Source organism: Carcharodon carcharias, chromosome 1 (assembly GCF_017639515.1).
Source record: "Carcharodon carcharias isolate sCarCar2 chromosome 1, sCarCar2.pri, whole genome shotgun sequence".
In the NCBI taxonomy this organism is placed as follows: domain Eukaryota; kingdom Metazoa; phylum Chordata; class Chondrichthyes; order Lamniformes; family Lamnidae; genus Carcharodon; species Carcharodon carcharias.
Genome location: NC_054467.1, coordinates 144,282,297 through 144,298,580, shown reverse-complemented (window position 1 = coordinate 144,298,580; position 16,284 = coordinate 144,282,297).

The window sequence follows — 16,284 nt, the reverse complement described above, 5'->3', positions numbered from 1 at the left end:
CAGAGCCAGGGTAGAGGACTTCACAGGGGGCCTCCGCTGCATCCAGCAGGTGCTCAACGGAGGTGTCACTAAATCTGTGGACTGCATGTTTCCTCCCTTTGGCAGCCATCAGTTCGCAGCAGCTTCCTATCGCTTGAAGAGTGCGAGCTCTTTGCAGGGGCGCCCTAAATATGGTGCCTAGTTTACTGAAGGCCTGAGGTAACAATGGGGCACACAAATCAGACACCGCCTCACCAGTGTTGAGGTCACTTTGACAAATGGACCACAGGAGTCTCAGGTACAGATCACGATTATTTATTCGAGCAATTGTAAGGAGAGAACCATCTCAAGGCAGCTTGAGATAGCACTCTGCTAAATTACAAGTGTTCAACATATTTATACATTATTGGTCACATACATGAACATTTTCAAGATTCCGATCTCATCAACATAGGTTTACATTAAACAGACATCTCTGTTAACAGGTACATGCATCGTATGTCCCTATTTTTCACCCAGGCAGAGACCTTCCCTCCTACCTAAACTAGGACCATCTTTTCTTCCCCTATCTGTTGAAGGGCACACTTAATCTTAGTTGTTATTGCCATCCTTTGATTCCAGTCTGGCTCCCAAGGTCTTTCTGTTGTGTGCAGGCCCTAAGGCTGTGCAAGGTTCATCTGGTAACCTTTAACTGTTAATATGCTTGGTAGCACTGGCTGCCTGGAGATTTTAAGTAATTCATTCCCTTTCAATAAATTGTCCCTTACCATAAATTCTTACTTACTTTCTTCCCCCTAACACCGGCAACCAGGCGTGCTTCCCGGGAATACATAATTAATGAGGTGGGAATGGGATGATAAGGTGTGAAAAACTGCCATTGAGGTTGGTGGGTAAAATATCCTTTTTCCTGCCTGCTACTGCATTTAGTGCAAATCTGGGGCGATCCCGCCCAAAGTACCCAGGGAAAACCACTTCCGACATCTTTAAATTGGAAACAGGCCAATTGTGGTGACCGTATTTATCCTATCACTGCATGTTACTGGTATTCCACACTGTTTGTGTGAATTATTCAGACATTACTTAGTAGTGTTGGTGTGCCTAATAGATTTGCCATTGATGTACTCAAAAAAGTTTCTTTAATGATGTTTTTGACTTTATGACAAGTTTCAGGTAATTCACTTTAAGTTCACCTGTTTTAGAAGAGGGCACTAATCTGAGTCTGTAAGTAATGTAATTTTAAAAGTCAGTGGCTGGATAGCATTTAGTTGCTAATACTGAACGTCAATTATCTCTTAGCTTCCCTGCTACAAGAAAAATCCATTATGATTTGCATAGTTACCCTACAGTTGAACATCTTCTCAAAGGAACATAGAGTATAAAAGTTCAGGGAATGCAGGGAACATTAAATAAGTCAAAAATCATAGGCTGGTGTTACGGGCTATTGAGATATGTAGGGTAATTTCCCCTTTCTTTGCACCTCTCGGCTGACCGCAACAAAATGTATTTTAGAGAAAAGGCGTTTTAACCCCCTTGACTGCCGCGACTTTTAAGAACAGGGGAAAAACAGGCTTTTTTGTAAGTTTAAATTAAAAGAAAGATTAAGGTTTATTTTTGACAACATCCGAAATGTAATCACAACAAACACCCAATCCTTATACATACAAGAAAAGATGATTTCTAAGGATGAAGCATGCGCTTAGAATAGTCAAAGGTTCAAAAAAATGTCACTTCCATTGTGAGCCCTCAAGGTGATACTTGAAGTGTTGCAGGACTAAAGGATCCTCTCTTGGTTCATTAAAGGCAATGGGGATTGGAAGACATTAGCTTTTCTATGCGAGGTTGTGATCAAGTTCCTATCTTAAAGACATATTTCTGCAGGTAAAACAAATTAGCCCCAATCCGGTGCCTGAGGTGACTTTTCAAGGCAGAGGTCTTCATTTTGTTGGGTGAGATGGTATCCCTCTGTGGTCTTTGTCCAGACTGACTCATTGGGTTGCCCTTGTGGATTAATAAGGTATTTCCTATAATGAATCAGTGTCTGACATGTGGCCAGAGTATTGATGTTTCCATTGTCCATACAAAGGGTTGATGGATAAGCAATTTGTCACACACTGGAGGATGTTTGATATCCCATCTACATCCCAGTTATGAATAGCCTCTGAATCTCTTTAATTGTAATTTCATCTGGGACTGGCAAGTTGAAGGGTCATGAGGACTCGAAACGTCAGCTCTTTTCTTCTCCGCCGATGCTGCCAGACCTGCTTAAGTTTCTCCAGGTAATTCTGTTTTTGTTAAGTTTAACAGCTATGGTTATTTTAAGTCTCTTCAACTGAAATGGAGATGGGTGGTCATCAACAACTGGGAAGGTCATTTACGTTTTAAGTAACTTTCCAGAGATATGCTCGGACATGCCTTTCCCTGTGTCTGTCCCAAACACACAAGAAGTCTTCTGACCCCCAGGACTCAATTTTGGGTCAAGGTAAATTGTCCTTTCATTCTGTTCACTTTAAAATTAGAGTGTTCATTTTTTATATGTCTGCAGTCATATAACATAGGTATAACACTAGAAATGATCAATCTTTATGAATTCATGTTTTATCTGCTGTTTTAGTTGAATTACCAATATTTCTGAATTAATCCTTTTGTTTTTTGTTTTTTATTTTGTTGTGTGGAAAGGTTTTAGCCAGGGCTGGGGGTTGTCTGGTTTCCCAAAAGTATGCTGCTTGAGTCCATCGTATTTTTAACCAGAACTATTTATTTACGGCAAGTACTTACACATTTGGACCTCTACATAAGATAGGAGCTGCGCTTTTCAAGATCTCACTTACTTCTCAATCATCTAACAACATTATTACATCAGTATCATATATGCTTCTGATGTGAACCCTTTGCTCTAGATCTCTCCCCAAGTCTTTATCCCCATCATATTTACATCCTCCTACATCTCCCCACAAAATCTCAGGCTTTGCAGGGTTAGTCTCTAAGGTGTCTTGACCAACTCCCTGATATTGTTTTGATCTCCTCTTGAGGTTGACAATTTTCAATATTCTTTCTGTTGGTGTGAGTGTTCTTCTCCTGGGTGGCTGTAGAGCTTGTGGTAGGTCTTTCCTCTGGATCTGAGTACTAAACCCAAGTTTCTATTGGTTTTCTTTTCAAGGATATTAAGGTAACCCTGTGCAATCTTGGTTGTGGAGTTTCTTCGATGATTGTACCTTCCCATTGTTGATTTCGGTCCTATACTCTCTCTCTGGGCTTCAGTACTGTAACTCATGTGCTGTATGCCTGTGATTAAAGTATCCAAGCCTGGTTGGTTCTCTGTTTTTTCTCACACTGTTTTACTCTCTCGTGGTCATTTATGGTGACATTCTGTTTGAATTTTTGTGTCAGAGATGGGAGCTGTGTTCTCAATCTGCTACACGTTAGTAACTTTGATCGTGAGAAACCTTTCTGTAGCAGTGAGTAACAATACTCACTGAGAATAACTGAGAACAGGTAGATTGAGATACCTGTTTTTTTAATAATTCCTTAATGGCTCATACCCATCTCTTGGCTTCTCCATTTGCTTGAGGAAAGTTTGTTCAATGTTGCATGAACAAAGCCCTTTGGCCCATTGTCAGACACTACAATGTCTGGAATGCTATGCATTGAATAGATTCTTTTGAGGGATTAAATGATCGCTTCAGCCATGATACTATGCTATCGGTGGTGTAGTGGTAATGTCACTGGACTGGTAACCCAGAGAGCCAGGCTAATGCTCCAGAGACCTGGGTTTAATCCTCCTATGGCAGATAGTGGAATTTGAATTCAATAAAACTCTGGAATTAAAAGTCTGATGACGACCATGAAACCATTGTTGATTATTGTAAAAACCCATCTGGTTCACTAATGTCCTTTAAGGAAGGAAATCTGCTGTCCATACCTGGTCTGGTCTTCATGTGACCCCAGACCCACAGCAATGTGGTTGACTCCTAAAATGCCCTCTGAACAAAGGCAATTAGGGATGGGCAATAAATGCTGGCTTAGCCAGCAACACTGACATTCCATGAATGAATAAAAAAAAAACGTCAAACCACCATGAATAATAATCAATGATAATGAGGAAGGTTTTCCCTTTACAGTCAAATAAGCCCATTCCCTGTCACTCCCAAGGCCTTGATGGAAAGGAAGAAGGTAATAGTTGTTATTTGTATTCCTGGTTGTTTATCTTTCTTTGTATTCATTTATGGGATGTGGTCTTCACTGCCTAGACCAGCACGTATACCCATCCTAATTGCGCTTGAGGAGGTGGTGGTGAGCTGCCTTCATGAACTGCTACAGTGTGTGTGGTGTAGGCACAACCACAGTGCTGTTAGTGAGGGAGTTCTAGGATTTTGACCAAGCGATAGTGAAGGAACAACGATATATTTCCAAGTCAGAATGGTTAGTGGCCTGGTGGGGGGAGCTTTCAGGTGGTGGTGTTCCCATCTATCTGCTGCCCTTGTCCTTGTAGATGGCAGGGGTCATAGCTTTTGAAGGTGCTGTCGGTGGTGGAGGGAGTAAATGTTTGTAGATGAGGTGCCAATCAAGTGGGCTGCTTTGTCTTGGACAATGTCAAGCTTCATAAGTGTTGTGGGAGCTACATTCATACAGGCAAGTGGAGAGTATTCCATCACACTCCTGGTTTGTGCCTTGTAGATGGTACTTGTGTGGCACGAATGTTAATTGCCACTTGTCAGCTCAAACCTGGACATTTTTCAGGTCTTGCTGCATTGGGACATGGATTACTTCAGTATCTGAGGAGGCTTGAATGGTGCTGAATGCTTTGCAATCATTAATGAACATCTCCATTTCTGACCTTACGATGGAAGGAACATCATTGATGAAGCAGCTGAAGATGGTTGGGCTGAGGGCACTACCCTGAGGAACTCCTGTAGTGATGTCCCGGAGCTGAGATGATTAACCTCCAACAATCATAACCATCTTCCTTTGTGCTAAGTATGATCCCAACCAGTGGAGAGTTTTCCCTCGGATTCCCATTGAATCCAGTTTTGCTTGGGCTTCTTGAATCAACACTCAAATGCTGCCTTGATGTCAAGGGCAGTAATTCTCACTTCACCTCTGGAGTTCAGCTCAGTCATTGTTTGAATCAAGGCTGTAATGAGGTCAGGAGCTGAGTGGCCCTGGCGGAACCCAAGCAGAGCATCAGTGAGCAGGGTATTGTTAAGCAAATGCTGCTTGATAGCACTGTTGATGACCCCTTCCATTACTTTACTGATGATCGAGAGTAGACTGATGGGATGGTAATTGGCCGAGTTGGATATGTCCTGCTTTTTGTGTATAGGACATACCTGTGCAATTTTCCACATAGCTAGGTAGATGTTTGTGTTGTAGCTGTACTGGAACAGCTTGGCTAGGGGTGTGGCAAGTTCTGGAGCACAAGTCTTCAGTACTATTGCCAGAATATTGTCAGGGCCCATTGTCTTTGCACTATCCAGTGCCTTCAGCCATTCCTTGATATCACAGGGAGTGAATTGAATTGGCTGAAGGATGGCATGTATAATGCTGGGGACCTCTGGAGGAGGCCGAGATGGATCATCCACTCCGGCACTTCTGGCTGAAGATTGTAGCACATGCTTCAGCCTTATCTTTTGCACTGATGTACTGGGTTCCTCTATCATTGAGGATGTGGATAATTGTGGAACCTCCTCTTCCAGTGAGTTGTTTGATTGTCCACCACCATTCATGACTGGATGTAGCCGGACTGCAGAGCTTAGATCTGATCCATTGGTTGTGGAATCGCTGAGCTGTCTATCACATGTTGCTTATGCTGTTTAGCACGCAAGTAGCCCTGTGTATAGCTTCATCAGGTTGACACCTCATTGTTATGTATGCCGGGTGCTGCACCTGGCATGCCCTGCTGCACTATTCATTGAAGCAGGGTTGATTCCCTGGCTTGATGGTAATGTTAAAGTGGGGGATATGCCGGGCCATGAGGTTACAGATTGTTGTTGCGTACATCTCTGCTGTTGCTTATGGCCTACAGTGCCTCATGGATGCCCAGTCTTGAGTTGCAAGATCTGTTCAAAATCTATCCCATTTAGCACAGTGGTAGTGCCACACAACACGGTGGAGGGTATCCTCAATGTGAAGGCAGGACTTCACCTCCACAAGGAATGTGCGGTGGTCAATCCTACCAATACTGTCATGGACAGGTGCATCTGAGGTTTGTGCGAAAGATATCAAGTATGCTTTTCCTTCTTGTTGGTTCCTTTATCACTCACCACAGATCCTGTCTAGCAGCCAGCTATGTCCTTTGGAACTTAGCCAGCTCGGTCTGTGGTGGTGCTACCGAGCCACTCTTGGTGATGGACATTTAAGTCCCCCACCTAGAGTACATTCTGTGCCCTTGCCACCCTCACTGCTTACTCCAAGTGGAGTTCAACACGGAGGTGTACTGATTCATCAGCTGAGAGTGGGGGTGTAGGGTCAGGTGGAGGAAGGTGGGGTTGGGGGGGGTGGGGTGTGGTGGCTCATGGTAACTAGCAGGATGTTTCTTTGCCCATGTTTGACCTGATGCCATGAGACATCATGGGAGCCGGAGTCGATGTTAAGGACTCCCAGGACAACTCTCTCCTGACTTCATACCACTGTGCTGCTACCTCTGCTGGGTCTGTGCTGCTGGTGGTACTACTAATGGTGATGGTGGTGTCTGGGACATTATCTGTAAGGTATGATTCCTTGAGTATGACTATGTAAGAATGTCACTTGACTAGTCTGTGACACAGTTCTTCCAAGTTTGGCACAAGCCCTCAGATGTTAGTATGGAAAACTGTGCAGGGTCAACAGGGCTGGGTGTGCTGTTATCATTTCCAAGGCCTTGGTCAATGCTGGGTGGTCTGTCTAGTTTCATTCCATTTTATTGACCTTTTAGCTATGTGACACAACTGAGTGCCTTGCTAGGCCACTTCAGAGGACATTTAAAAGTGAACTACATTATTGCAGATCTGGAGTCACATATAGGCCAGACCAGGTGACGATGGCAGATTTCCTTCCCTAAGGGACATTAGTGAACCAGATGGGTTTTTACCACAATCAACAATGGTTTCATGGTCATCATTAAACTTTTAATTTCAGATTCTCATTGAATTCAAATTCCACCATCTGCCATGGTGGGATTCGAACTTGGGTCACCAGAGCATTACCCTGGTTCCCTGGATTACCAGTCCGATGCTACATTTAGAAATAATTTCTTCAATAAAACATGTAGTACCTGGCCACCAGACAGATTGTTGTGCCCTTGCATGACACTTTGTCATTCCTAAATGCCATTAATGAAGTCAATGAAGAATATCAAGCTGAAGGGCTCCCGATATGAGTAATCTCTCCCTGAAGACTAGTAAGTCATCAATTACAGTCAGCATAGTTATATTGTTCAAAGCACTAGCATAGTGTTGGATTACTGTGGATATAGTCTGGCCATCCTTCCAGGCAATATTCTCAGATTTGAAGACATTCTTCAACTCATTTCTGGGTTTGCTTTATTCCTGCAACTTTCTTGCAGGCCAGATAAGTGCTAAGTGATTGAGGATATATATGCTTCAACTTCCTCAATGAATTCTAAATCCTCTTGTTCAGTTCCTTCTGATGGTATTTGTGACAGTGTGTCCACTATAGATTGACATTTTCCTTGTACATACTCTGTGATGGGGTCGTATTTCATTAATCTTAATCTAAACCGTTTGATTCTGGGTGGCATTCTCACACTTTATTTCATGTTCAGAAGGGTTCATGATCTCTTTTGATTTTGAAACATAATCCCATGACATAGTCTGGAAATTTTCCACACAGCCACGTTGCTGCCAAAACTCCCTTTTCTATTGCAGCGTTTCGTTGTTCCAATTCTCTTAGTGACCTAGAGGCATAGTAGACTGGTCTATGCTTGCTGTCCTTTTGTACTTGAAATTGGACTATCCCCAGACCTGTACATTATGCATCCACTGCTACTATGGCTGATGAGTGTGGGTTGTAATGCGCAAAGATTTCAGAAGAGATTAAAAGTTGTTTAAGCTTTTCAAAAGCATTTCCCTGGTCCACATCCCAGTACCCCTGGTGACCCTGTCTCAAAAGCTGTTTTAAGGGCATGCAGATTAAATTCAATAGGACCTTGCCTACTTGGTTCACCATCCTGAGGAATTTCTGATTCTCAGTTAAGTTCCTGCGTTGTGGAAATCCTCTTGTAACTTTTGTTTCTTGTGGATCAACTGTGATTCCAGTGGCTTGTACTATGACCTAGAAACTTAATCGTGGGTTTGGTAAACTCACATTTTTCATCAGTGTTAGGCCTGCATCCTGTAAGGCCCTCAGTGCTGCTCTAATCCTGCAATCATGCTCCTCCCTCATGTATCTATGTATGAGTGTATCATCCATATGGCAAATTACTCCTTCCATGCCAACTAAAGTGCTGAACGTCATTCTCTGGAAAAATTTCCAGAGCGGACATGACTTCAAAGGGTAATCTATTGAAACAATAATGACTAAAGCGAGCTACATATGTCTCAGCAATCTGGATTCTTTGTCCAGAGGGAACTGCCACAGTCCACTTTTTGCATCCAATTTGGTAAATAAAGTGCTCTTGTCTAGTTTTGCTAGGCCCTCACTCACTGAGGCCATCAGGTGGATTTCATGCTCTGCTTTGTTTAGCTGAGTTAAATCCAAGCAGATTCTTACAGGGCAATTTGTTTTCGGACCATAACCATACCTGAACCCCATTTTGTTGGCATGGTGACCAGTGAGATAACACTTTGCTGCTGCATCTTTTCTACTTCAACCTTGACTTTTTCCAAGAGTGGGTAAGGGACTTACTTCAGAGTAAGGAGACAAAATTGGTGTCGCATCAGCTCACAGGCTGATGTGGTACTTAGCCTTTCATTTTTACAGTCCTGTAAACAATTTTGGGAATTGGTTTCGGAATGTAGTGCTGTAATTCTCAGCAGCGATTCATCCACTTTACAGATTAATTTCAGCTTTAGGCATGCCTTTTGTTCTAATATACCTTTAAGGGACAGCAGGATGCCATCAATTTTAGGGAAACGTGTCATGTGATCCTTCATTTCAGTTTCATTTTGGCCTGGAGCAGAACACAGACACAGCTCTGAAATTCTAATGTCCTCAGGCTTTATATCCATGCATATCTGGTCACATGTGCCTGTTCTTAATAAGTGAACCCACAACATACTTGCACAACCCCTTATGAGCAACTGGTGCCTTTATATCATTACAACATGCATGACATGATGTGCAATAATTGTTCCTTCTTAATGACATGGTGCTCAGCCAGGCAGCAAGATTAAGTACAGGTATAACATGGTGAACAGTCTTAGATGGGGCTGCATGGCATGAGACGACCCTCAACATTTTGGTCAGACTGCAACAAAACCACAGCTTCGGAGAGTTTTGAAATCGCAGTGTGCTGACTACACAGCAAAACTTTGAAGTCACAGTGCCAGGATAGTGCTCAAACATAAAGGTGGTAAGCAGATGGATCTCTTTGGTGAGTAAGACGATGCGTTGAGATGGCCAATACCAGGTACGTTCAGTCAGAAACGGCGAATGACCAGGGCATGGACCGGATCAATAGCGAGCAAAGAAGAGTCAATCAAAACAAAGACCAAAGCTATAATTAAAATCAGGTCAGAGAAGGTTGTGATTATATTGGGCGAAGCTTTGGAAAAATGTGCGGAAACAGCTGCAGTGATACTCATCCCAGGTACTATCGGAAAGAAGGTCAAAGGGATGTTGTCAAAATGTCCTCAAAATTCCCCAGTATGAATTGGGATGCAGCTGACATTATTCGATTTCAAAATTTTCAGACAGCATACAGAGTTATGGGGCAGAATATTACGCTAGGCATGTGGGCGCGTACCCGACATGCCCGAGCATAAAATGATGTGCGATGACGTCGGGTGTGCTTCCTGACTTCATTGCACAGTCTCGAAATATTTCATTCGGCAGGTGCGTGCCGGAGTCAGCTGCGCACCCGCCGATAATTAAAAGGCCTATTAAGGCCATTAACAATTTAATTAAATTCAAATTTACACTGCCCATCCAAACTAACGGTTGGCAAGCAGGCGAAAAGGCCAAGTGGCCTTTACATTTTTAGGAAACCTCATTTACGAGTGGGATGAAGTTTCCTAAAGCAAATAAACATGAAATAAAAATTTTATTTTTGAATTAAAAACATTTGTCAGCTTATATGACACAGTCACATGAGGGGACATGTTTTATTAGACTTTTATTCTCTTCATTATTTTTTTACACAGTGCTTCAATATCCCTGAGACAGCTTTGTGCCTCAGGGAAATTGAAGCACTCTTTCTTGCGTATGCACACTAGGCCTGGTTCTCCCTCCTCCCCCTGCCCACGCAGGCAGAGCTCAGTGCCGCCACTTGAGATCCATGCAGGGCAGGCCTTAATAGGCCCGGCTGCGTGAAAATGTGGTGCGGAGCCAACTGCGGGCGGCCGTCAGCTTCCTGACTGCCCCCGCCCGCCCCTGCTGAGCACCCCCACCAAGGGCAAAATCCTGCCCATGGTTTCTTGATTCAGGTGTGTCTGAACCAAACAAGCAAGTCATAAAATTTCCCCTAGTAATTGGGAATGAAATTCTATACGGGCAGAACACATCAGGATCAACAACAGAAGAGCTAAAGGATCCCCAAAAGATATGGACTATATTGGAAGACTGGTTCAGAATTAGATTAAACTTCCATATTCATCGACTAGCGTTCATGTCATTTTGATGCCAGCCTACAGAATCCATAATCCATTTTGTTAGCAGATGCAGAGAAATGGATATTTACTGTGATTTTTCAGAACAGAGCTAGCTGACAGAATTATTGAGTTGGTGATCGCATCCACTCCCATGGAAGCATTCTAGAATGATCTGCTAGACAAACCCAAAACGTATGGCATCAAAGAGCTACTCAAGGGTGGACATAAGTACAAAGTGATCCTCACAGGTCAACAAACCTTACAGGACCTAGGTACAACCCCAATTGTTGACGCTTTTCCAGACCCAAACCCAGCAAACCATATGGGAGGTGGCCCTCTGAATGCACCGAGAAAATGCCCAGCCTTCCAGCAATTCTGCAAAGCATGTGGAAGAAAGGGCCATTGGCACTGGCAGTGCATGAGAGCAAAGGCTGATGCAGCTACAAGGAGCCGTGCACTGCTCCAAACAGACCGTACACAACGGCTACCTTCAAGTAATACGAACGATTGTCCAGTATCCCGTCAGAAACATATATATTAAGTGTGATGATGATGTGCATAATGAGACAAAGAGCAATGAACATATGTTTCACACTGACAATCTCGTGGAAAACTTAGATGCCATCTTGCCATCCAAAGTGTTTGACAAGATTCGAATTATCCGCCCTAATAAAATTAGAAACTGCTTTTTATTGGTCAAGATTGACACATGGGGCAAGTGTCAACACACTACCCCTGCGAATTCTCAAACAGATGTATCCACAGGTGTGGAAGGCCATGGCAAATCCGACTACTGCGCAACATTCATCATAAAACGGTTTACTAATTCCATGCGCAGGATCCATAGTCCTGGTGTATGAGTACAATAAATCCTCCTGGGTGTCACAGATGTTCTACATCATGGGGACTAAAGCCCCAGCAATCACAGGTCTACCAATATGCCGTGACCCCGCACTAGTGACAATCCACGGAATCAGTTAGACCTCACTTGGCATACTAACCTCAGAAACTACTTCTATCATCTCAGTTCATGACCTAACATCAAAATATCAAGAATGTTTTGACACAGTTGACATTTTCGTGGGAGCTGCAACATTACCCTTGCAGGAGAATGCAAGTCCATCAATTGATCTGGCACATATAGCACATATTGACTGGGTATGAACAATGACATTGAAGTCATTGTCAAGAAGTGCGAGGCACTTCAAGAGCATTTGCCAAGACCTTTCCAAGATATCATCCCACCTCACTGCTATAATTGATTCCTTGATCAATATTGTGATGCCTCTTCCTCTTCTATCCCCCTCTCTATCTCGTCTGACTTCTCATAACATGAAATGTTGAGCTGCCAATTCAGCACAAAGAACCACTCATTCCACATGAATTTCCTACCCATTCTAGGTCCTAAGGTGCATCCACCCTCTTTCATGTCCACGGCACTGAAATCATCGTCATCGTGGACTACTTTACCATGAACCCCAATATTTGACAACTGCACAATATGTCAAGCATGACTGTCATGCAAGCTCTAAGTGCTATTTTCAGTCTATTTGGTGTGTCGAGGGAGATCATTACAGATAACAGTCCGCAATTTATTAGTAAGCCATTTCAAGATATGTGTATCTTGTATATCAATCACACTACATCTTCTCCTCATTATTCTAGATCTAACAGCCTAGTCGAATGATTGATTCACACAATGAAATCCCTAATTCTCAAATGTTGACAGGCCAAACAGGCATTGCAATGTTACATGCGAGAGCGACACTCTTAAGTGCAACTATTCCATTACCAGCCGAGCTCATGTTCGGCAGACCAGTGCGTATTAATCTTATCCATTCTACTTTCTCAGAATCTAGAGAACAACTTTTAAACTGCAAGAGAAGATGACGGTGATGATGATGGTGGGGCGGATTTAAATTAAATTAGCAGGGGGATGGGATCCTGAAAAGTAGTTCAAAGGGGAGAGAAGCTGAGATGGAATTAAAAGTTAAAGCGCTATTGAGTGAGTCTGGACGGCAAAGGAAACATAGGCTAGATAAGAAAGAAGCGAGTTTAGCAGGACTAAATGGAATATATTTTAATGCAAGGAGCCTGAGGAATAAGACAGACAGGCTGAGGGCACAGACAGGTACATGGAAGTATATCATAGCTATGACTGAGACTTGGCTGAAAGAAGGGCAGAATTGGCAGCTTAACATTTCATGTTATGAGAAGTCAGACGAGATAGAGAGGGGGATAGAAGAGGAAGGGGCATCACAATATTGATCAAGGAATTAATTATAGCAGTGAGGAGGGATGATATCTTGGAAAGGTCATCAAAGTAGGCCATGTGGGTAGAATTAAAAAACACAAAAAGGGCAAATATGTAATCAAATTTCAGAGAAGTGTAAGAATAATAAGGCAGTAATAGTAAGGGATTTTAACTGCCCAAATAATAACTGGGATAGTTTTAGTGTGCAAGGTGAGGAAGGAGCAAAATTCTTAAGTTGCATCCAGGAGAACTTTTTTAGCCAGTACGTAGGAAGCCCAACAAGGGAGAGGGCAGTTCTGGACCTAATATTCAGAAATGAGCCCGGGCAATTGGAAGGGGTACCAGTAGGGGAGCATTTTGTAGATAGATTTAGGATAGTTAACGAAAAGGATAATGTTGGGCAGAAATAAATGTTCTAAACTGGGGAAAGGCTAATTTTACTAAGATGAGATACGATTTGGACAAGTTGACTGGGAGCAACTATTTGTAAATAAAACTGTATCAGAGCAATGTGAGGCATTAAATGAGAAAATAGCAAATGTACAGGGAAAATATGTTCCCGTAAAGACAAAGTGGGGGACCAAGTCCAGAGAACCCTGGATATCAAGGGAGATAAAGGTTAGCATTTAAGAAAAAAAGAGAAGATTATGGCAGATACCGAGGGCTCAATACAGCAGAATTTCTAGAGGAATATAAAAAGTACAGTGGGGAAATTAAAAAGGAAATGAGGAAAGCTAAGAGAGTGCATGAAAAGCATTGGTGTGTAGAATAAAGGAAAACCCAAAGGTTTTTTTTAAATATATAAAGAGGAAGAGAATAACTAGGGCAAGAGTAGGCCCAGTTAGGAATCATAGAGGTAATCTGTGTGTGGACTAGGAAGACGTGGCTACAGTCCTCAATGAATACTTTGCATTGTTTTTCAGAATGGAAAAAGACAATGCAGGTATAGACATCAGGGTGGAGGACTGTGAAATATTAGAGGAAATTAACATAGAGAGAGAGGAGATGCTAGCAGGTTTAGCGGCCTTAAAAGTGGATAAGTCCATTGGCCCGGATGCGATGTATCCCAGGCTGTTGAGGAAGGCGAGGGAAGAGATATCAGGGACCAGACAAGTCTCGAAGTTATTCAGTTTCTCAGTGGGCAATGGCCAGGAAGGATGGAATTTAATGCCCTTCCTGTGGTGGGTTTGGTGACTGCGGGGGGCACTTAATCAGGCGGGACTACCGTTTAATGGTGTTGCCAGCATCTGAATGGCTGGCAGCTATTGGCAGACAGGTCTTCAACCCTGGGCCCTTGATCCCAGAGAAGGCCCGGCCATGACCAGTCTGAATGTCAGTAATTTGGTTAGCCTTCCTGAAAAAAGGCGATGAGGGCTCTCATTGACTCTCCAGCTGACAGCCAAGACCCCTATCACCTCCATTAAATCCAGCCCTACATTGGCAATAGATCCAACATTAAGCAAAGTTCAGGATTTTGGATTGATCCAAAAATGATTGCCCGGTGCCATTAAAATGTTTTGGTCTTTTCAAGCAAGCCTTGTGCCTTGTATTTAAACCTGTTGGGCCATAACAAATATATTAAATAGGAGCTGGAATAGGCCATTTGGGCCTTCAAGCCTGCTTTACCATTCAACAACATCATCCCTGATATTTTACATCGACTCCATATTTCTACACTATCCCCATATCCCTTAATTCCCTCAGCATCCAAAAATCCTTCAACCTCCATCTTGAATATACTCAGTATCTGAGAATATGCTGCTCCCTGGGGGAGAGACTGCCAAAGATTTGAGTGAAATAATTTCTCCTCATCTCAGTCCTAAATGGCTGACCCCTTAACCTGAAACTAAGACCCCGTCAGGGGAAACATTTTCTCAACAGCTACCCTGTTAAGCCCCTTAGGAATTTTATGCTTCAATTAAATCACCTCTCATTCTACTATACTCGAGGAATATAGGCCTAGTCTACTCAATATTTCCTCATTGGACAATTCCCTTATCCCAGGAACAAGGCTAATTAACCTCGGTTGCATTCCCTCTAGGACAGGTTTGCCCTTCCTCGGTTAAGACCAAGTCTGCACCCACTGTAATCCAGGTGTGGTCTCACCAAAGTCCTGTATAATTGTAGTAAGACATATTTACTCTTATACCCAAATTCCTTTGTAGCAAAAGTTAACATACCATATACTTCCTAATTGCTTGCTGTACCTGTATGCTAACTTGCTGTAATTCAAGAAAAAGGACATCCAGTCCCTCTGAATGCAAACACTTTCTGCTCTCTCAGCATTCAAAAAAATATTCTTTTTTTTTATTTTTCCCACCAGAGTGGATTATTTCATACCTTGTCACATTCTGTTCCATCGGTAGTTTTATTCTGTTAATGTTTCCTTCAAACAAGCATCTTCTGGTAATTCCTGCAACTGACTAGGCCCCAAGCTATAGGCCCATCTTTCCTATGGATATCAGCCTATGAGTTCGAGTGAGGGGTTCAGATGCTAGGCAAGTCTGCACTTCCTAACACCATGCATAGGCTATGCAGCAAACAAAGAAATAAAGGAGAAATTTTCCAGCTTGGAAATTGGAATTTCAGGACTATGTGCCCTGACATGAACAACAACCCATATTCCACAGCAAGTGTTTGCAAGACAGGCCTGACTGACCATGAACTATACAAGCTTGATGTTGACATTGCTACTCTGCAGGAGACCAGATTAGCCGACACAGGCTCTACAGTTTATTTTTATTCTCTGGTTTATTAACCAATGTACAATCCATGCTCATATATTACCCCAATCCAGTGAGCCCTAATTTTGTGTAATGACCTCTTGTGTGGCATCTTATCAAATACTTTTTAAAAATCAGAATATATTACATACATTGGTCCCCCCTTATCCATCTTACTAGTTACATCCTCAAAAATCTCTAACAGACATGATGCCCCTTTTATAAATCTGTGTTGGTACTACTTATCATATTATGGTTCTCCAAATGCCTTGTTATCACATCCCTAATAATAGATTCTAGCATTTTTCCTATTACTGAAATTAGGTTAACTGGCCTATAGTTCCCTTATTTCTCTTCCTCCTTTTTTAAATAGCAAGGATTATGTTGTTATGTTTTGATTATTGGGAACTGTTCCAGAATCTAAGGAATTATGGAAAGACAAAACCAATGCATCCATTATTTCTACAGCTATCTCTTTTACACCCCGAGAGTGCAGGCCATCAAGTCCAGGACATTTAACTCCACTTAGTTCCATTAATTTCTCATATATTTATTTATACTGATTTCTTTAAGTTCCTCATTC